At 42.4% G+C, this 21,684-nt stretch overlaps 1 protein-coding gene across 1 annotated transcript in view; it reads right to left on the bottom strand.

The window, feature by feature from the left end:
* b4galnt4a (beta-1,4-N-acetyl-galactosaminyl transferase 4a) overlaps positions 1–21,684 on the bottom strand; it is a gene marked incomplete at both ends in the record, with an annotated part of 504,007 nt that overhangs the window by 337,346 nt on the left and 144,977 nt on the right. The window lies entirely within an intron of this gene.

Raw genomic sequence — 21,684 nt, 5'->3', positions numbered from 1 at the left:
TCACATTCTTAAAATAAAGTGGTGATCCTAACTGACCTAAGGCAGGGAATTGTTACTAGGATTAAATGTCAGGAATTGTGAAAAACTGAGTTTAAATGTATTTGGCTAAGGTTTATGTAAACTTCCGACTTCAACTGTACATGCTGTTTACTGTAGATGTGCAGAAGTTATTAATATCATCTCATGGACTTTTTAAAAAAATACTTTTATATGAAATGCCTTTTCTAAGGACCATGGGAAGGCACAGATCACTCTCAAACCAAAATAATACCTTTAAAAATGAATTGGTCACTATCTGACCAATAGGAATGTATGGTTTTGACAAACATACATTGGAATGGTAAGAGAGGTGGTAGGAATGAAAATGCATCAGCCATTCTCCAACCAACCTGAACAAGACGTAACATAGTAAACGACAATCTGGGACACTCTAATTAGTATGATATTTTATGTTTGGTATGGTATGTATTAGTTTGTGGATGTCCATCATCCATTTCATATGATATTTTACAAATTACAATTTAATAATAAAGTAATAACACATTTAATTTGTATAGCGCTTTGCATTAGTGTTCAACAGTTTCAAAAGCAGCACTGAGATCTAGAGGAGGATTCTGCAGTCATTAGTAGGTCGTTGGTAACTTTCACCAGAGCTGTTTCAGCGCTGTGCAAGGGCCGGAAGCCAGACTGAAAAAGTGTTGTACAGCTGATTGGAAGACAGGATTGAAGCTGGTTTTTGTATGATCTGATATGCTACGGATTACAATTCTTATGATATTTTACGAATTGCAATTTCTACAATATGTTATGAATTTGCAATATGTATAATATGTTACAAATTCCAATTTGTTAATGTTAGTTAGGTGGCTATGGGCTAGGGTTAGGGGTTAAGGTTAAGGTTTGGGTTAAGAGTTCGATTAAAGGGTTAAGGTTAGGGGAAGGGTTAGCTAACATGCTAAGTAGTTGCAAAGTAGCTAAAAAATAGTAAGTACTTTCAAAGTTGCTAATTAGCTAAAATACTATATTTGTACATGATGATATTTGAACACGCAACCTTTGGGTTGCTAAACATTCATGTTATACGCCCAGCCATCCACCCTGACCAACCACCCTCCTTTCAATTTTGCCTTAAGTAATCTTCTGTCTTATGTAACCCTAACAAATGCAACATATCATACTAATCCTGGGTTTTTGTTTACTATGTTACGTCTAGCCTATGAGACCAGGGTGCACCAACCAATAAGAATGTTGGGTTAACCTGTGTCATTAGGAATCCACTGGTTACTAAAACCAATTGGAATGTCCTTTCCTAAAAACAATGTCCCTTGGAATGTGTCACACGCTCTCTAACCAATCGGAATGTCCGATCAGAATGTCTGTTCTTAGAAAGTGTCCACTGGTATATACAGTTTAATTGACCATTCCAATGAATTGAAATCAGTTCTTGAGAAGTATCCTTTGGAATGGATCAGCCACTCTCCAACCAACGTATTCCTGACAGTGTTAACTCATCACTGTGTGTTGCCTTCAAGTGCTGTCAGGAATGTGGAAATTACAGCCTGCATGACCCTCCGAGTCAGAATTACAAGTGTGAAAGTCGGATTTATGTTGATACCCAAGTTTACGACTTGTTATATTTCATCACTGACCCATCACCGTTTCAAACAAAATACATTTTTGACAACGTCACATTTTTACAATGTGGGTAATGTAGCTAGTTTGACCATATTGTCAATATTAGCAAGCCAGCTAACTTTATTTTTTAGCAATGTTAGCTAGCTCATCTAGCTAGGTAAATCCTCATTGGTTGAATAATCGTTCTGACTTCAAAAGCACTTGAGTACAATCATGTTGTATTTACAACTTCATAAATGGGAAATACAATATTCCTAGGAGCATTTGTAGGCAGCATAAGCCTCCCCACTATTCTATTTTTATATTAGAAGCCCTATTTAATCAAAGTCTGGATCTGGATCATTGCACACATAGGTAAAGGTGAAGGAAAGGATGAAGCATTCTTCCTTTCTTATGGGAAAGTGTGTGTGAATTAATGATGGGTTGTTTCCCCTGTTGTTGTCTTGTTCACTTGATTGAATAAGCAACTTATAGAGCGTTGGGGTAACAGAAGTTCATCAGTGTGCATGTGTGTGTGCTTTCCTCAGAAACACACACACACATGCACACACACACACACACACTTACAACCACATGCACGCACTCATGTAGGCACAAACACACGCACACACCAAGATGAAGCGTAGCTAGAAGAAAGAGCTGGTAAATGGGTGATTTAATAATTGATGGGAGAGATCCGCCTGCAGTTGTTCAGCAGAGCTGGAGTCCTGAGGGTAAACCAAACTGATGCACAGCACACAAACACATACACACACATCCCTCCTAGTTAAATATCACTGCTTCTCACACACACACATTTACAAACACAAGCTCACACACATAAACACATGCACACACGCGCACACACACACACAGATCGAGAGACATACATACACACACATTTACAAACACAGGCTCACACACACCAGCACACACACATATACATATGCAAACACGTACACATGCACACATACAGTACATACACATCCAACACACACGCAATCACACGCACACACACATCCCCACGGAATACATAATGCCTCCTACAAGTGCACTCTTAATGGTGATGTCTCCAAATAGAACAGAGTGATATACAATAATGTGCATGAATCAGAATGACCTTTGTCCTCTTGCAATGGGAGATGTACACAGTAATAAATCATTACTGTTGGTTTGGTGTAACCTACTCTACACAGGGAACATAGATTTTATATCTCAGCTGGTTATGGTGTTTTACTAATCTACATTCATGTATTACAGTGCACTTAAATGCATTAGACCCATACAGTATATACAGCACATACTGTAAAGTATGTTAAGTACAGTAGCGAAGCATTTCTTCAGTTAAAACGTACTGTATGAGTCATGTGCTGAAAACTCTACTTGATTGGGACATAGAAGAACAGCATAAAAAAAGGGTCAGGTTTAGAATAGAGAAAAACTCATAAAAAAAAAACTTCCACTCCTCCAGTCCTTATCACTTCAAGTACATTTCGTAAAGCTTTGAGTTAAATTGATTTTCTGACGATGGCAGGATTTTAGGACGTGAGAGTTTAATTTTCTCTCTCCTTACTATAGTCCCTCAGGCACTATTCCCCTGTGCTAGAAGTGGGCCCAGACGTTAAATGACATAATGTCCACTACTATTTAAATGATGTGCCCTAACTAATGAACTGTGCCCACTCAGTAGTATGATACCTCAGTATGTGACTTTAGTAGTATGTGACTTCCATTTGTGACTTATGTCTGTGACCTCAGTAGTCTGTGACTTTGTCTGTGACCTCAGTAGTCAGTCACTTCGTTTGTGACTTATGCATTTTGACTTCTGTCTGCAACTTCAGGTATGTGACGTGGTAATGTGTGACTTATGTCAGACTTCAGTTGTCTAGGACTTCTGTCTTTGGCTTCCGTCGTCTGTGATCTCAGTCTCTGACTTCCGTCTGTGACTCCTATAGTGTGTGACTTCCGTATATGACTTATGTCTTTGACTTCAGAAGTCCGACTTTTGTCTATGGATTATGTCTGTGACGCCAGACGTCAATTACAAGCAGGGGTCGAGCGATGTACCTTAATACTGTAACGTTATGTACTGTACAATATTTATTGATTACAATTAATGAATATTAATACAGTGCGGTGTATCCCTAATGGAAGCTCAGAAACATTGGCTTTCAAGGACAAGGTCAAAGCACAAAATGTTTTGTGAGCTACTCGCCAACTGCAGACACTACCAAGAACCAATCTCAGATTTCTACTCAGAGTAGATTGAAACATAGTTAAGTGATCATGCCTGTGTTTGGAGGATCTATGTGGCCGACTGACTCAAATCGGTCTTATGTAGCAAAAGTTTTTTACATTTGATAAAAGTAGAGACTCAGGGCTACAAATTGGTATATCATACTCTACAGTAATTTTGCTTTGAAAGTTGATAAACTTGTAAACTCAATTTTGAGAAAATGGCCTTTGAATGTTTTGGTACTACTACTGGAGAGCTCTTCTTTGTCTACACCCATTCAGCATCGTTCACACCTTCTTAAGCTTTAGCCCCACCCATCTCTTTAAGAGTTGATCCGAGCGTTCTGAACAAACAACAGAAGTCAAGCACCCAAGCTAACTTGCTAGCTACTTCCAGACACAAATGACAGAACAGCTCACTGAACATTACTCGACCTAGCAGAGCTGGTTAGGCTGTTATGTTATCCAGAGCGTTGGTGACTGCAACTGTGCTGTCAGATTGTCAGTTCGTAAATTCAAAATGTATCGCTCTCGGTGCTATCAGAGCGCACACCGGACACTCTGGCCGACGAGTAGGGTCGATCCGAACGTTCTGACCTCACAACGGCAGTCAAGCACCCAAGCTTAACTGGCTAACATTGGCTAGCTTGCGAGCTACTTCCAGACACATAATGAGAGAACACCCCACACTGACCATTTTAGTCACCCTAGCAGAGCTGGTTAGGCTGTTTTCATGTTATCAAGAGCGTTGGTGACTGTAACTGGCCACAATTTAATTATGCTTTTTTGCCGACGTTTACTGACACCGGCCATATTCAGGGGGTGCTGAGCGTTGGTAAATTCATCAGTTATTCTGCACTCTGGCACACTCAGACGAGAGTGCTCTGAAATCGGAGTATATGGCCAGACTAAATTTACGAACGCACCCAAAATGGTTACTTGCATAGTGGAGTATTTTGTTAAGACATGTAGCTAGCTAGCTAGGTAGGTAAACAATGAACCATAATCACAACTCATGACATTACTACCCTGCATGAATTTGCAGGTATCTAACCAACCAGGTCCAATGTTAGCTAGCTAACATTAGGCTATAGCTAGCCTAGCAATTGGCTCTTTCTGTCAAAATTAGAAATGTGTAATATCTGAAAATGTAGCCAGCTAGACTATCTTACCCGTATACATCATTCATGGATGGACGCGTCTCCTGTCGGATGCCATGGTTGCCCTTAGTTTGAAGATGTTATCCGGAGACAGGTGTTTTCTCCATCTCCTTAGCTATCATACTCGAATTCCACTGATTTCAAAACTCGGTTCTCCAGAAAGTGGAGAGCAACACTTTTGCAGTTTTAATACACGATAAAAAATGTTTAAAGCCACATTAGACAGGATTACCTAGACATACTGACCAGCTCAGATAGACTGAAGCGTGCAATATGGCAGACCAATCCAAACTCATTTCTTTGCATGTCCAGCCCACTCATTATATCAGCCAATCATGGCTAGTGAGAAGGTTGCTGTCTTTTTCTTTGGCTAAACCAACTAGGCTCGTAACTGAACAATTTTATTCGTATTTACAGATGGCATACAAGTTTGTTATTAAGGCACATGAAAATTCACATGTTCAAGAAGGCATTTCTGCTAAAAAACGCATTTTGATTTTTTAAAAAGTTAACGTTCAAACCGCTCTCCTGTGAAGTACTGACCCGCGACATACGCCTAGTTTCCTGAAACGGGTCACATATTGGAATGGGTGTTGTTAGGCCATAGACAAAGTTGAGGGCTGGCAAACCGTGCCAATATATCCTCCAAATGTCGGCTTTGAGGGCATTATCACTTTTATACAACGGGTTACAAACATATTCAAATAATGATTGACATATTTTCATTAAAAATGTTATTTTGATTAAGTTATTCATACGATTTGATCCTTTCATGAGATATAGTCCCGACACAGATCTAAGGTTGCTACCTGAGCCGGCTGGTCGTTCGTTCTATCGGTTCGGTTGCCAGAGACACGACCCAGTTGTTAAGTATTTTTGTTCTGTATCTATGGACGCGACCCAGTCGTTCGTTCTAAATGTTCCATTGCCATACTGGCTGGCAACATTCTTATCCCTTGCTTGCTAGCTAGCCAACTACGGCTAACTTACAGTCACTTCAAACAGTGTAGCCAGAATAACAGCAAAGTAGCTGCATTTGCATTTGTTTAAGCTGTGTACTAGTAACATTTATTTGAATACATCCATAAAAATGAGCTAATGATGCTCGATTTCGCCTGACATAGACATCTCTCGTCAGGACACTGTTGTTCAGAGGAGCTAGCCAACAACACAGCTAACACAACCACTTCAAACTGAAGCTGGAAAGACAGCAAACTAGCTGCATTTTTGTTTAGATTGACCTGTTTTCTATTGACATTTCTTTTTTTTTCATATCCATAAAAATGATGCCAATTGATTCATGACTTCGACTGGCTGAGAAAAGCTGCCTGCCTGTCTTTCTCGTTCTGACTCCCGACACGTTCATTACTACGGGACAGCTGGAGATCTAATTTCAATATTGAAACAAATGTTGTAAATGTTGGAGAGGCATACAGCGAGGTTTATACAAGCAGTCAGCTGTAACAGAGTAAATAGGCATTTTAACCTCTACAGGATTGGTGTCCTGTATACAGGACGGTTGAGCTAACGTGCGCTAATGTGATTAGCATGACTGTTGAAAGTAATAGCAAACTTTCCAGGAAACATGTTAATCTAACTGCACTGTCCAATTTACAGTAGCTATTACAGTGAAAAAATACCATGCTATTGTTTGAGGAGAGTGCACAACAACAAAAAACTTTTCATGGCAACTGGTTTGATATATTCACCTCTGAAGGTAAATAATGGACTTACATTCATTAATCTTGCTCTGATTTGTCATCATGAGGGTCCCAGAGATAAAATGTAGCATAGTTTTGTTTGATAAAATCAATTTTTATATTCAAATGTAGGAACTGGGTTCTACAGTTTGAACCCTTGGTGTCTCTGGCTCCACACCCACCCCGCCCTGCCATCTATTCTCATCGACGGGGCTGTAGTGGAACAGGTTGAGAGCTTCAAGTTCCTTGGTGTCCACATCACCAACGAACTAGCATGGTCCAAACACACCAAGACAGTCGTGAAGAGGGCACGACAAAGCCTATTCCCCCTCAGGAGACTGAAAAGATTTGGCATGGGTCCTCAGATCCTCAAAAAATTCTACAGCTGCACCATCGAGAGCATCCTGACTGGTTGCATCACCGCCTGGTATGGCAACTGCTTGGTCTCCGACCGCAAGGCACTACAGAGGGTAGTGCGTATGGCCCAGTACATCACTGGGGCCAAGCTTCCTGCCATCCAGGACCTCTATACCAGGCGGTGTCAGAGGAAGGCCCTCAAAATTGTAAAAGACTCCAGCCACCCTAGTCATAGACTGTTCTCTCTGCTACCGCACGGCAAGTGGTACCGGAGTGCCAAGTCTAGGTCCAAAAGACTTCTCAACAGCTTCTACCCCCAAGCCATAAGACTCCTGAACAGCTAATCATGGCTACCCGGACTATTTGCACTGCCCCCCCCCCCCCCACCCCATCCTTTTTACGCTGCTGCTACTCTGTTAATTATTTATGCATAGTCACTGTAACTCTACCCACATGTACATATTACCTCAACTAGCCGGTGCCCCCGCACATTGACTCTGCAACGGTACCCCCCTGTATATATAGCCTCCCTACTGTTATTTTATTTTACTTCTGCTCTTTTTTTTCTCAACAGTTTTTTTGTTGTTGTTTAATATTTTACTTTTTTGTTAAAAATAAATGCACTGTTGGTTAAGGGCTGTAAGTAAGCATTTCACTGTGATGTCTGCACCTGTTGTATTCGGCGCATGTGACCAATAAAAATTTGATTTGATTTGATTTGAGATGTGGAAAGTTAGTGTATAAGCTAATGATCCATCATGTATGACATTCCTGGGAGTGTGTAAACTTACATTTTGTATTACCATATCATTGTTGTATGTTCTCTATAGTTATATACTTGAAAATGTATCAATTGACCATTTCAGCACATTTGGGCAGACTAAATACAAAATAATCCAGTATTGCAATGCTTCACTGGATCAATCTGAAACTTTGCACACACACTGCTGCCATCTAGTGGCCAAAATCTAAATTGCGCCTAAACTAAAAAAATCTTAGAAAATGCATGTTTTTGTTTTGTTTGTATTATCTTTTACCAGATCTAATCTGTTATATTATCCCACATTCATTTCACATTTCCACAAACTTCAAAGTGTTTCCTTTCAAATGGTATAAAGAATATGCATATCCTTGCTTCAGGTCCTGAGCTACAGGCAGTTAGATTTGGGTATGTCATTTTAGTCGAAAATTGAAAAACCTCCTTAAGAGGTTAACATCATATACACCACAAGTGGTAACTTGTGGAATAGACACTGTCTGGAATGCGGTTTTAACCAATCAGCATTCAGGATTGGACCCACCTGTTGTATAAAGATTATTATTCCACTGCCACTCATCACATATAGCCTCTGTACTGTTGATTGCATCATAGTCTGGTTCATAATACGATTGCTAAATTCCAGAAACTATTCCCTCCTGATTTTAGGAACACTCCAACAAGGATTTATGAAAACCAGGGAACTTTGGGAAAATTCACATTCAGAATCACCCCTTTACATGTCTTCCCTAATCTCTTTTTCATCATGGCAAAGGACTGAAGCCCCCCTTTGCTTGGTGGTAATTCGGCAGAATGAAGTGGTAATCGGAAGGTACACAGAGAACAGAGCGGCACTGTTTGATGATAATTAAGATCTGGAATCGTGATTGCTGCATGGAGTCCTGATGAGTTTCCCTGCACTTGGGTGAACAGCAAACTTCATGTGAGCGTTAGTTAGAGATGAAAATGAAAAGGGGAGGGAGAGAGAGAGTGGGGTAGAGAGAGAGGAAGCGAGAGAGAGTGGGGAAAGAGAGAGCGGTTTTCTGACAAGTCCTATTGTCTGAGAGCAATTAGGAGAGAGGTTGAATAGGGAGAAAGGAAAAATTGTCTCAAAGACAGAAAACATGAGTGAGAGGAAAATCAGTTGAGCAGACTCTGCTCTTTCTGAGAGGAGGCAGCAAGGTGTATTAGACAGAACGTTCACTCAAGACTGTGGTGATGACAACATCATTATCATCATCCACCATCATCATCATTGATCATAATCATTCCTGTACAATTCTGATGGAGAGGGAGAGGCAGAGAAGGAGAGGGAGAGGAGAAGAGAGGGTTGGAGAAGATTGGATTGGAGAGGATTTGAGAGGAGAGAGAGAGAGCTGCATTTCCAATTACACTGAGCAATACTCAGACCTAAGAGAATATTTCTTTCACAAAATTAGCATTCATTACAAAGAATTTGAAACTATAAAATAATAAGAAAAAAACAAATATTTATTGGATGAAAAAACAAAATGTCCCTCCTGCCACAACCTGAGAGACATCCAGTGAAAAATACAATGTAAGAATAGTATTTGTCATTTTGTTTTGTTTTGGCTTTCATACCAAGCCATGTGGCTTTTCAGTCATGTTAAAAGTATCTATTACTTTTATTCATTACTATTCTCATTACTATTGTTGTAGTTGCTGTTAATGTTAATATAATTACCACTACTACTATTACTACAACTACTACTACTACTACTACTACTACTATTATTACTGTTAGTTCAATCATTGTTGTTATATGTGTACTTTGACAATTTACTTAATTTAACATACCATGTCAAAGTGTATTGGATTGAAAAAAAATATAATTGAGAAAGAGAGAGAGAAAGAAGGCGAGGGAGAGAGAAAGAAGGAGGGGAGAGACAGAGACAGAAAGGGAGATGGAGCGAGAGGTAGTGAGAAAGAGCTGATTTACGGTAGGTGTGATACTTGATATAAGAGAGCTCTCAGAGGTGGATAAAGTCTAGTACCTCTGTATGGAGCCTAAGGCCTAAGTCACTCCACTGAGCTAATGAGCTCTACCTGCCCTGAGTGAGAAACCTGAGAGGAGCAGATATACTTAAAGGGAGGTGTAGGGTGTGTGCTTCACCACAGACTCAATTTTGAATGTGTATGGTATGTAATCCACCACAGCATCATCCTGCATTAATGCATATCCTTCAAAGACAGAAAGAGAGAGCGAGAGAGGGAGTTTAGTTTATTTGATCATTTAAAACAAGGTACATATACAAAATTATGCACTTGATTAAGAATAATTGAGGATAATCACAAAAAACTCTATGACTCATTTCCAATGTGGTCCTCTTTTATGATAGCGTTTGGCAAGTCTGGCAGATTAGTCTTTCTATAAACTAAACTGGACAACTTGTTATAGCTGTTCTTATAAATGTTGATAAATCATTGATAATAATCTGCAAATTTGTATCATTATATTAAGATACAGTGCCTTTCGAAGGTATTCACACCCCTTGATTTTTTCCACTTTGTTGTTACAACCTGAATTTAAAATGGATTTAAATTTAGATTTTGTGTCACTGATCTACACACAATACCCCATAATGTCAAAGTGGAATATTGTTTTTAGAATGTTTACAAATTAATTAAAAATGAAAAAGCTGAAATGACAAGGGAGGTTTTCCTATGGTTCACAAGGCACCTATTGGTAGAAAAGCAGACATTGAATATCCCTTTGAGCATGGTGCAGTTATTAATTTTACACTTTGGATGGTGTGTCAATACACCTATTCACTACAAAGATACAGGTGTCCTGAATCAGTTGCCGGAGAGGAAGGAAATATCACAAGTGTAGAGAGGACTAGGCAGGAGGCAGTCGCAGGTTTAGAACTACTGAATGTATTAAACACCATAGCTTAAAGAGGGACGAAACCCACAGTGCAAAATATAAAGTACTCAGGAAATAGTTGGAGAGATTCCTCTCAGGAAAACAAGCAACATATACATAGACAAATGACAAAGGGAGTATATATACAGTGATAGTGGGTATTGGAACCAGGTGTGTGTAATGATGATGAGACAAGTCTGGGGTTGATGAGTGAAGGTTGTTTGCCAGCAGCAGGTTCGGCAGCAGCTAGAAGGAGGGGGAGCCAAAGCAAAGGCTGGTGTGACAGTAATTGACGGGGAGCTGTAATCTGTACGTCACCTCATTGATTCTCCGCAGGACTTTGAACGGCCGCACAAACTGCGGGCTCAGCTTCCGGTAGGGCAGGCGGAGTGCCAGGTCCTTCGTAGAAAGCCAGACCCTGTCACCGGGGTGAAAGACCGGGGCCACACTGCAGTGACGATCGGCCTGCGCCTTCTGCCGGAGGACGACGCGCTGGAGGCGGATGTGCGCTGTGTTCCATATCTCCTCGGCGCGCCGGAACCAACCGTCCACCTCAGGAGCCTCGATCTGACTCCGGTGCCAGTAACTACGAAGGTACCTACCCAGTTCCTGATTTACCCTTTCCACCTGCTCATTAGATTGGGGACGGTACCCGGAGGTAAGGCTGACCGTGACCCTCAGTCATTCCATGAAGGCCTTCCAGACACGGGAGGTGAACTGAGGACCACGGTCAGACACGATGTCCTCCGGGATCTCGTAGTGCCGGAAGACATGAGAGAAGAGAGCCTCCGCGGTCTGCAGGGCCATAGGGAGACCAGGCAGAGGAATCAAACGACAGGCATTGGAAAACCGGTCCACAATGACCAGGATGGTGGTGTGCCCCTCTGAGGGGGGAAGGTCTGTGACAAAGTCAATGGAGAGATGGGACCAGGGTCGTTGTGGAACCGACAGCGGGTGGAGTTTGCCATGGGGGAGGTGTCTAGGTGTCTTGCTCTGTGCGCAGGTGGAGAAGGATGTAAAGTAACCCGGACCAGGGTGGGCCACCATTACTTGGCGGAGAGACAGTCGATAGTACAGGCTATACCCGGGTTCCCCGACACAGGTTCTGTGTGTGCCCAGGCAAGGAGACGGTCCCGCACATCAGAGGGCACGTAGATACGTCCCTCGGGACAGTGGGCAGGTGAGGGCTCCTGTTGCAGGGCTGTTCCTAGGGGACGGTTGTCTAGGGCATGGACTGGGATATGGGGTTGTAAAGGGACTAGAGGAATGCGTAATGATAAGGCCACTGACCGGTCTAGGAAATTGCCTGCAGCACCTGAGTCCACTAGGGCAGGACTCAGTGGGAGACCAGGATAGTCAGGGAAGGTGACAGGGAGGAGGACGGGCTGGGTGGACAGAGAGGAGCAAGGCACGTCCACGCCTACCTGGGAAAGTGCAGAAGCACTCCTCGGCCTGTCACTTCCTCGCCTGGTTCTCCTTCTGGGACAGGTGTTCCAGGGGTGGTCCGACTCCCCGCAGTAGGAACAGAGACCCTATAGATGGCGCCGTTGACGTTCCGCAGGGGGAAGGTGCGTTGTGCCCACCTTCATGGGCTCAGCCTCGCTGGAGGTTCCTGGGAGAGACTCGAACCCCTGGGATGGGCAACGACAGGCACGCAGGAGATTATCCAGGCGGATGGCCATGGCGATGAGCTGGTCTAGCGTGAGGTCCTCATCAAGACAGGCCAGCTCGGTCTGGACGTCCGCCTGTAGCCCGCTGCGGAAAAACGTCAACAGGGCCTGGTCGTTCCAGACAGTGGTCGCAGCCACTGTCCAGAAAACCAGAGCGTACTCCGACGCTGTCCTGGACCCCTGGCGTAGACGGAGGAGACGCTCACCTCCCTCTCGGTCCTCTATTGGGTGGTCGAAGACGGCACGGAAGAGTTGGGTGAAGTGCTCATAGGATTGCACTTCTAGACCGTCCCTCTCCCAGACGGTGTGCGCCCACTCCAGGGCCCGGCCTGTCAGCAGCGAGATCACCAAGGCCACCTTGTCCCTCTCGGAGGCCATCCCGGCACGACTGGCAAGGTGGAGGCACACTGCAGGAGAAACCCCCTACAGTGAGCTGGGGTGCCATCAAACCGCTCTGGGAGGGGCAGGTGGACGTTGCCGATCGGACCGGGTGATGTAGATGGTGGTGGGGTGGCTGGAACAACCGCAGGAGCTGGGAAGGTGGTGGTGTAGCCTGCAGTTGGCGTACTGCCCGGAGCTCCTGCTGCATGGTAGTCCCAAGGCGCTCCAGGCACGAGTTGTGGTGGCAGAGCTTCGCTCCTACAGCGGAGGTCGGGATGTCCTGCTGCTTCCTGTTTTCGTGGGTCGGTCATTCAGTCACAAGTGTAGAGAGGAGTAGGCAGGAGGCAGTCGCAGTTTTAGTTTTATTAAAGCACCATAGCTTAAAGTGGGACGAAAATATAATATAAAGTACTATAGTAGGAGAGATAGTAGGAGAGATACCCCTCAGGAACACAAGCAACATATACAACTGTTGACAAATACAAATGACAGAGGGAGTATATATACAGTGATAGAGTGGGGATTGGAACCAGGTGTATGTAATGATGACGAGACAAGTCCGGGGTTGATGAGTGAAGGGCATTTGCCAGTAGCAGGTTCGGCAGCAGCTAGAAGGCTGGCTACGCCGAACGACTGAGCTAGACAGCAGGGAGAGGCAAAGCGAAGGCTGGTGTGACAGGAAACCGATCAGGGATTTCACCATGCGGCCAAGGAGATAACTGAGGATGGATCAACAACATTGTAGTTACTCCACAATACTAACCTAACTGACAGAGTGAAAAGAAGGAACCCTGTACATAATACAAATAATACAAAACATGCATCCTGTTTGCAATAAAACACTAAAGTAATAATGCAAAAAATGTGGCAAAGAAAATAATTTTTTTCCTGAATACAAAGCATTATGTTTGGGGAAAATCCAAACAACACGTCACCGAGTACCACTCTTCATATTTTCAAGAATGGTGGTGGCTGCATCATGTTATGGGTAAGGACTAGGGAGTTTTTTTGGATAAAAAGAAACGGAATAGATCGAAGCAGAGGCAAAATCCTAAAGGAAAACATGGTTCATTTCCAACAGACACTGAGAGACACATTTACCTTTCAGCTGGACAATAACAAAAAACACAAGGACAAATATACACTGGAGTTGCTTACAAAGACGATTGAATGTTCCTGAGTGTCCGAGTTACAGTTTTTACTTAAATTGGCTGTCCAGCGATGATTAACAACCAACTTGACTGAGCTTGACATATTTTTGTTAGAATAATGGGCAAATATTGTACAATCCAGGTGTGCAAAGCTCTTAGAGACTTACCCAGAAAGACTCACAGCTGTAATTGCTGTCAAAGGTGATTCTAACATGTATTGACTCAAGGGGTTGAATACTTATCTAATCGAGAAGGGGTTGAATACTTATCTAATCGAGATATATTAGTTTATTTTCAATTTAATAAAAAATATGTAAAATGTTTCTTCCACTTTGACATTAGAGAATTTTGTGTACATCGTTGACAAAAAATGACAATTAAATCCATTTTAATCCCACTTTGTAACAACAAAATGTGGAAAAAGTCAAGGGGTGTGAATACTTTTTGAAGACAATGTATAAGGCTACTGTATATTCAATAAAATTCACAAGTTAATTTAAAACATATGTTTAACCCTTTCTCATGGTTGACAAAATCATGTGACATAAAACATTACTTTTCTGTCCTTGCATTTATGGCAGTGTAAATTGTCGTCACATTATATATTAAGTTTTAAGCAGTTAAATTAGACATTAAACTTGAACCCTGTAAGAATCTACCTGTCGGACAGTTTTTTGTATAGAGATCTCAGAAATGCAGTGTAACTACGTAACATTTAGTCTCTCCTTATGTTATGTGGTGAAAACTGTTTTAATGGGCACACAAATCCCCAAAAATGTATGCGATTGTAAAATCAAATGTTTCTAACTGAAAGACTCACCTTACATTGATAATTAAAACCTAAATGATACTGCCATTAATGTGGTATAAACGCAACATGCAACAATTTCAAAGATTTTACTCAGTTACAGTTCATAGAAGGAAATCAGTCAATTGAAATAAATAAATTAGGCCCTAATCTATGGATTTCACATGACTGGGCAGGGGCGCAGCCATGGGTGGGCCTTGGAGGGCATACAAGCTTGGCACACCTGTATTTGGGGAGTTTCTCCCATTCTTCTCTGCAGATCCTCTCAAGCTCTGTCAGGTTGAATGGGGAGCGTCGCTGCACAGCTATTTCCAGGTCGCTCCAGAGATGTTCAATCGGGTTCAATTCGGGCTCGGCTGGGCCACTCAAGGACATTCAGAGACTTGTCCCGAAGCCACTCCTACGTTGTCTTGGTTGTGTGCTTAGGGTCGTTGTCCTGTTGGAAGGTGAATCTTCACCCCAGTCTGAGGTCCTGAGAGATCTGGAGCAGGTTTTCATCAAGGATCTCAGACTGGGGCGAAGGTCCTTGAGTGGCCCAGCCGAGCCCGGACTTGAACCCGATCTAACATCCAAAGTGTAAATGTTTATTTTTACCCATCTACCAATAGGTGCCCTTCTTTGCGAGGCAATGGAAAACCTGCCTGGGCTTTGTAGTTGAATATGTTTTTGAATTTCACTGCTCGACCGAGGGACCTTACAGATAACTGTATGTGTGGGGTACAGAGATAAGGTAGGCATTCAAAAATAAACACAATTTTTAAAAAAATATATTTTTTTATTTTTTATTTTTTCACCTTTATTTAACCAGGTAAGCCAGTTGAGAACAGGTTCTCATTTACAACTGCGACCTGGCCAAGATAAAGCAAAGCAGTGCAATAAAAACAACACAGAGTTACATATGGGGTAAAAAAACATAAAGTCAAAAATACAACAGAAAATATATATACAAGCAAGTTATGGAGGTAAGGCAATAAATAGGCTATAGTGCAAAATAATTACAATAGTATTAACACTGGAATGCTAGATGTGCAAGAGATTATGTGCAAATAGAGATACTGGGGTGCAAAAGAGCAAAATAAATAACAATATAGGGATGAGGTAGTTGGGTGGGCTAATTTCAGATGGGCTGTGTACAGGTGCAGTGATCGGTAAGGTGCTCTGACAACTGATGCTTAAAGTTAGTGAGGGAGATAAGAGTCTCCAGCTTCAGAGATTTTTGCAATTCGTTCCAGTCATTGGCAGCAGAGAACTGGAAGGAATGGCGGCCAAAGGAGGTGTTGGCTTTGGGAATGACCAGTGAGATATACCTGCTGGAGCGCAGACTACGGGTGGGTACTGCTATGGTGACCAATGAGCTAAGATAAGGCGGGGATTTGCCTAGCAGTGATTTATAGATGGCCTGGAGCCAGTGGGTTTGACGACGAACTTGTAGTGAGGACCAGCCAACAAGAGCGTACAGGTCACAGTGGTGGGTAGTGTATGGGGCTTTGGAGACAAAACGGATGGCACTGTGATAGACTACATCCAATTTGCTGAGTAGAGTGTTGGAGGCTATTTTGTAAATGACATCGCCGAAGTCAAGGATCAGTAGGATAGTCAGTTTTACGAGGGCATGTTTGGCAGCATGAGTGAAGGAGGCTTTGTTGCGAAATAGGAAGCCGATTCTAGATTTAACTTTGGATTGGAGATTCTTTATGTGAGTCTGGAAGGAGAGTTTACAGTCTAACCAGACACCTAGGTATTTGTAGTTGTCCACATACTCTAGGTCAGACCTGTCGAGAGTGGTGATTCTAGTCGGGTGGGCGGGTGCCAGCAGCGTTCGATTGAAAAGCATGCATTTAGTTGTAGTACCGTAAAAAGGAACAGTCCAGCAGACATCAGCTGTATAGCTGAGTTATCATAAGGTCCGGTGAACAGCAATAGGATAGTTCGGAGGCTGCTAAAGCACTAGCGAGTAAGAGGCCACGGCTAGCGTGTGCTAGCGGGCCGGGGCTAGCAGATGGAATCTTTGTGGTCGACGTCGTAACCACATCAGACGATTTCGTCGGTAGACCAGTCGTGTAGGATCGGCGGGGCTCCGTGTCAACACTAGGTGGTCCCGTCCGGTTGACAGAGAGGTAGATAGCCGGGAGATGGGCCTAGCTCAGGATGATTAGCCAGACCACAGCGTCCATTTTGTTGCAGCTAGCTGGTAGCGATGAATCCGGAGTTAAAGGTCCAGTGATTCAGTGATTCCGGCAGAAAAACGGATATGTTCTGGGTCGATAACGCGCTGTGCAGACTGGCCGAATATCCGGTGATTAATGTCCAGTGATTAAATTAATCCCGCAGAAAAAAAAAATCCAATGTTCTGGGTGAAATACCGCTAACTGTGGCTAATAGCAAGTAGCTAGTTAGCTGGCTAGCTAGTTTCAACTGGAGATTCTAGATAAAAGGTAAGTCAATAATAGAATCCGTTCCACATTGAGTGAGGCTGGTTGCAGGAAAGTATATTTTGTAGAAGGATGAAAAGTCTGATAGGGAAATATGTACGAAAAATACAAAAAAACAGGGTATTTACAGGCTATTTACAGACACACGACAAAAACAGAACTGCACTATAGAGTGAGTCCATGCAACTTATTATGTGACTTTTTAAGCACATTTTTACTCCTGAACTTATTTAGGCTTGCCATAACAAAGGGGTTGGATACTTATTGACTCAATACATTTCAGCTTTTCATATAAACACAACAACATATACATACGATACACAAAGAGATGCTATTTGGTCATCATCAATGGGCTTAGAGGAATTGCTAACAGAGGCACACTATCTATTAACCAGGCCTTCACCTTCATTTTAAAGCTACTCAGAGTGGGAATAGTTTTAACAGACAGAGGCAGACTATTCCACTCAGAGGCTCCTGAATATAAAAAAGTACCTTTCTCTGTTAGGTTTTTTAATCTATACACACAACCACGTTAGCTATGGAACAACGTTTGGGTCTTTGCGTGTCAAAAAAGACACACGTCAAATAACAAAATGTAATTAAAAAATGTTGTGTGTGCTGAATTTGCATCCTCAAGACAAGCACCACCACTACGGTCAGTTGCACTCTCAAATCTGTACAAAAATATATACAGTGCCTTTGGAAAGTATTCAGACCTCTTGACTTTTTCCACATTTTGTTAGGTTACAGCCTTATTCTAAAATGTATTGAATATTTTTTTCCCCTCATCAGTGGGCCCCGTGTAGCTCAGTTGGTAGAGCATGGCACTTGCATCGCCAGGGTTGTGGGTTCGATTCCCACGGAGGGCCAGTATAAAAAGATTAAATAAAAATTATGCACTCACTAACTGTAAGTCGCTCTGGATAAGAGCATCTGCTAAATGACTAAAATGTAAATGTAAAATCAATCTACACACAATACCCCATAATGACCAAGCAAAAACAGGTTTTTAGACATTTCTGCTGATTTATTTAAAAAAATTAAACAGAAAATTCACATTTACATAAGTATCCTCAAGCTCTGTCAGGTTGGATGGGGAGCGTTGCTGCATAGCAATTTTCAGGTCTCTTCAGAGATGTTCGATCGAGTTCAAGTCCGGGCTCGGGCTGGGCCACTCAAGGACATTCAGCAACTTGTCCGGAAGCCACTCCTGCGCTGTCTTGTCTGTGTGCTTAGGTTCGTTGTCCTGTTGGAAGATGAACCTTCGCCCCAATCTGAGGTCCTGAGCTCTCTGGAGCAGGTTTTTAATCAAGGATCTCTCTGTACTTTGCTCCGTTCATCTTTGCCTCGATCCTGACTGGTTTCCCAGTCCCTGTCTATTGAAAAACATCCTCACAGCATGATGTTGCCACCACCATGCTTCACCGTAGGGATGGTGCCAGGTTTCCTCCAGACGTGACGCTTGGCATTCAGGCCAAAGAGTTCAATCTTGGTTTCAACAACCAGAGAATCTTGTTTCTCATGGTCTGAGAGTCTTTCGGTGCCCTTTGGCAAACTCCAAGCGGGCTGTCGTGCCTTTTACTGAGGATTGGCTTCCGTTTGGCCACTGTACCATAAAGGCCTGATTGGTGGAGTGCTGCAGAGATTTTTGTCCTTCTTGAAGGTTCTCCCATCTCCACAGAGGAACTCCAGAGCTCTGTCAGAGTGACTATTGGGTTCTTGGTCACCACCCTAACCAAGGCCCTTCTCCCCCGATTGCTCAGTTTGGCCGGGCGGCCAGCTCTAGGAAGAGTCTTGGTGGTTCCAAACTTCTTCCATTTAAGAATGATGGAGGCCACTGTGTTCTTGGGGACCTTCAATGATGCAGAAATTTTTTGGTACCCTTCCCCAGATCTGTGCCTCAACACAATCCTGTCTCGGAGCTCTACGGACAATTCCTTCGACCTCATGGCTTGGTTTTTGCTCTTACATGCACTGTCAACTGTGGGACCTTATATAGACAGGTGTGTGCCTTTCCAAATAATGTCCAATCAATTGAATTTACCACAGGTGGACTCCAATCAAGTTGTAGAAACATCTTAAGAATGATCGATGGAAACAGGGTGCACCTGAGTTCAATTTTGAGTCTCATAGCAAAGGGTCTGAATACTTATGTAAATCAGGTATTTCTATTTTAGTTTTTTTATACATTTGTAAAAATGTATAAAAACCTGTTTTGAATTCATCATTATGTGTTATTATGTGTAAATTGCTGAGGAAATGTTTTTATTTAATGCATTTTAGAATAAGGCTGTAACGTAACAAAATGTGGAAAAAGTAAAGGGGTCTGAATACTTTCCGAAGGCACTGTATAATCTGCAAACAAGCACACACACCGGCCATGATGTGTTTACAATACTACGTTGGTAATAAGCCATTATTTGTTCAACCGAATGGTAAAACGTCTGTGTGAGCAGGATAAAAATGAATAGCTAGGTAGTCCAACATTCTCACCGACATGCAACCATCCCATAGGCAGGGGAGAAAGGATTGTGATCCTGTGCTGCTTCTGCCTGTCAGCCAGCCATATCCCAAGCAGTTGCACCTGATTCATCCTAGCTAGTCAAAATACACAATAATAATCAAGCATTTTGTCCACATTGATGACAGTTTGCAAACTGGAGGTATGTGGTCTCCCTACTATGTTGACTTCAGTTTGCAGTATGACAGTCACTTACAAATATCTTTGATACTTTGATTACCTCGTACCCCTGCACATCGATTCGGTACTGGTACCCTTTGTATATTGCCAAGTTATCGTTACTCATTGTGTATCTATTATTACTTTTATTATTACTTGTTATACTTTTCTATTATTTCTCTATTATCTTTGTCTCTGCATTGTTGGGAAGGGCCGTAAGTATTTCATTTCACTGTTAGTCCACACCTGTTGTTACGAAGCATGTGACAAATACATTTAGATTTGATACAGAAGTTTTTAGCAACTGTTGGGCTAGCTAGCTAGCTTTAGCTTGGTACATAGCTAGCACATTTTACATTTTAGTCATTTAGCAGACGCTCTTATCCAGAGTTAGTTAGTGAGTGCATACATTTTTTTCATACCAAAGCAACCAGCCTGAAAACAATGACCAGAAACTGCAATCAATTTCAACATTCTTAGCAATGATTTATCCACTTGTTGTTCTCCTACTGAAATCAAACTTCAGTTCATGACAATAACTAGCTTGCTAGCTAGATAACAAACTAAACCATCTAGTGTACAGCCCTTCCAGGTTGCCATCTAGTGCACATCCTAAGTAATTAAATGCTGTTTTGGCTGTGAGTACCTCTCCTGGTAGCTGTACCCTGATGTCTGAGGACTTACTTAGTTTAATTTCGTACCCGAACAGAATTGCTTCTGTTTTGCCGAGGTGCAGAGATAGCTTGTTGTCTATGAGCCATGCATTGATGTTAGTGAGTTCTGCACTCAGTATACTCTCCAGTGTGGTTTGGGTTTTGTGAGACACCAGGAGTGCAGACCCATCTCCATAAAGAAACAAGTGACATGAGCAAGCATCCTTCATAGCACGCCACAGCTTATGGGTTTAGCCTCGTAAGGCAAACCATTTACCTCAACCACTTGTTCCCTCCCCGACAAGTAGGACTTAACCCATTGAAGAGTGGTAATGCCCAACCCCAGAGCATTTTAGCTACCTTGGCTACTGAAACACTTTCAAAGGAGAAAGAGTTTGGTAGGACGCCTAGCTTGGCATAGTAGCACTTGACTTGGTGGGTAAGTTGCTAACCAACTTACTGGCAACTGAGGTAAAATATGAGTTGAATTTGTTAGCCACCATTGTTTTGTTGGAAACCAGTGACACCTCGCCCATAATGTATAGGCCAATACTACTGGATTTGTTTTTGGCAGAGTTACCACAGCTTTTTGGGGTCATTTTTGTTCTCTACAATTTTGTCAGTATAGTACCCCCTCTTGGCTTCCACAATCTTCTTCTGAGCCTCATTCCTGAGTCTGAAGGATCTTGGGTCTTACTATATTTCTTAAAGGCCTTGTTCCTTGATTCAATGGCTTCAATGATTTCATGATTAAACCAAAGGTTGGATCTCTGCTTTACTCTAACATGCCTAATAGGACCCACAGTGTTAACAACCCAGAGGAACCTACTCTTGAAACCCTCCCAGGGTCCATCAATGGTGACCAGTCAACTTTACCAAGTCGCTCCCTAAACATGTCAACACTGTACTTTTTGAGGGGCTCAGATTTTTACAGTTTTAAGAAAGAGAGAGAGAGGGCGAGAGCGAGAGAGAGATGGAGTGTTAGAAAGAGAGAGAGAGAGGAGAGAGGAGAGATAGGGGTCTGTCAAATCAAATCAAATTGCATTTGTCACATGCTTAGTGAACAACAGGTGTAAACTAACAGTGAAATACTTACAATGCAGTGAGAAAAATATAGAAAACAATAATAACAAGAGGAATAAACACACAAATGAGCAAAGAGGGTCAATGCAGATAGTCCAGGTAGCTATTTGGTTAAC

Source organism: Coregonus lavaretus (genome assembly GCF_964263955.1).
Source record: "Coregonus lavaretus genome assembly, chromosome: 9".
Taxonomy (NCBI): domain Eukaryota; kingdom Metazoa; phylum Chordata; class Actinopteri; order Salmoniformes; family Salmonidae; genus Coregonus; species Coregonus lavaretus.
This window is presented reverse-complemented; position numbering and strand designations above follow the sequence as displayed.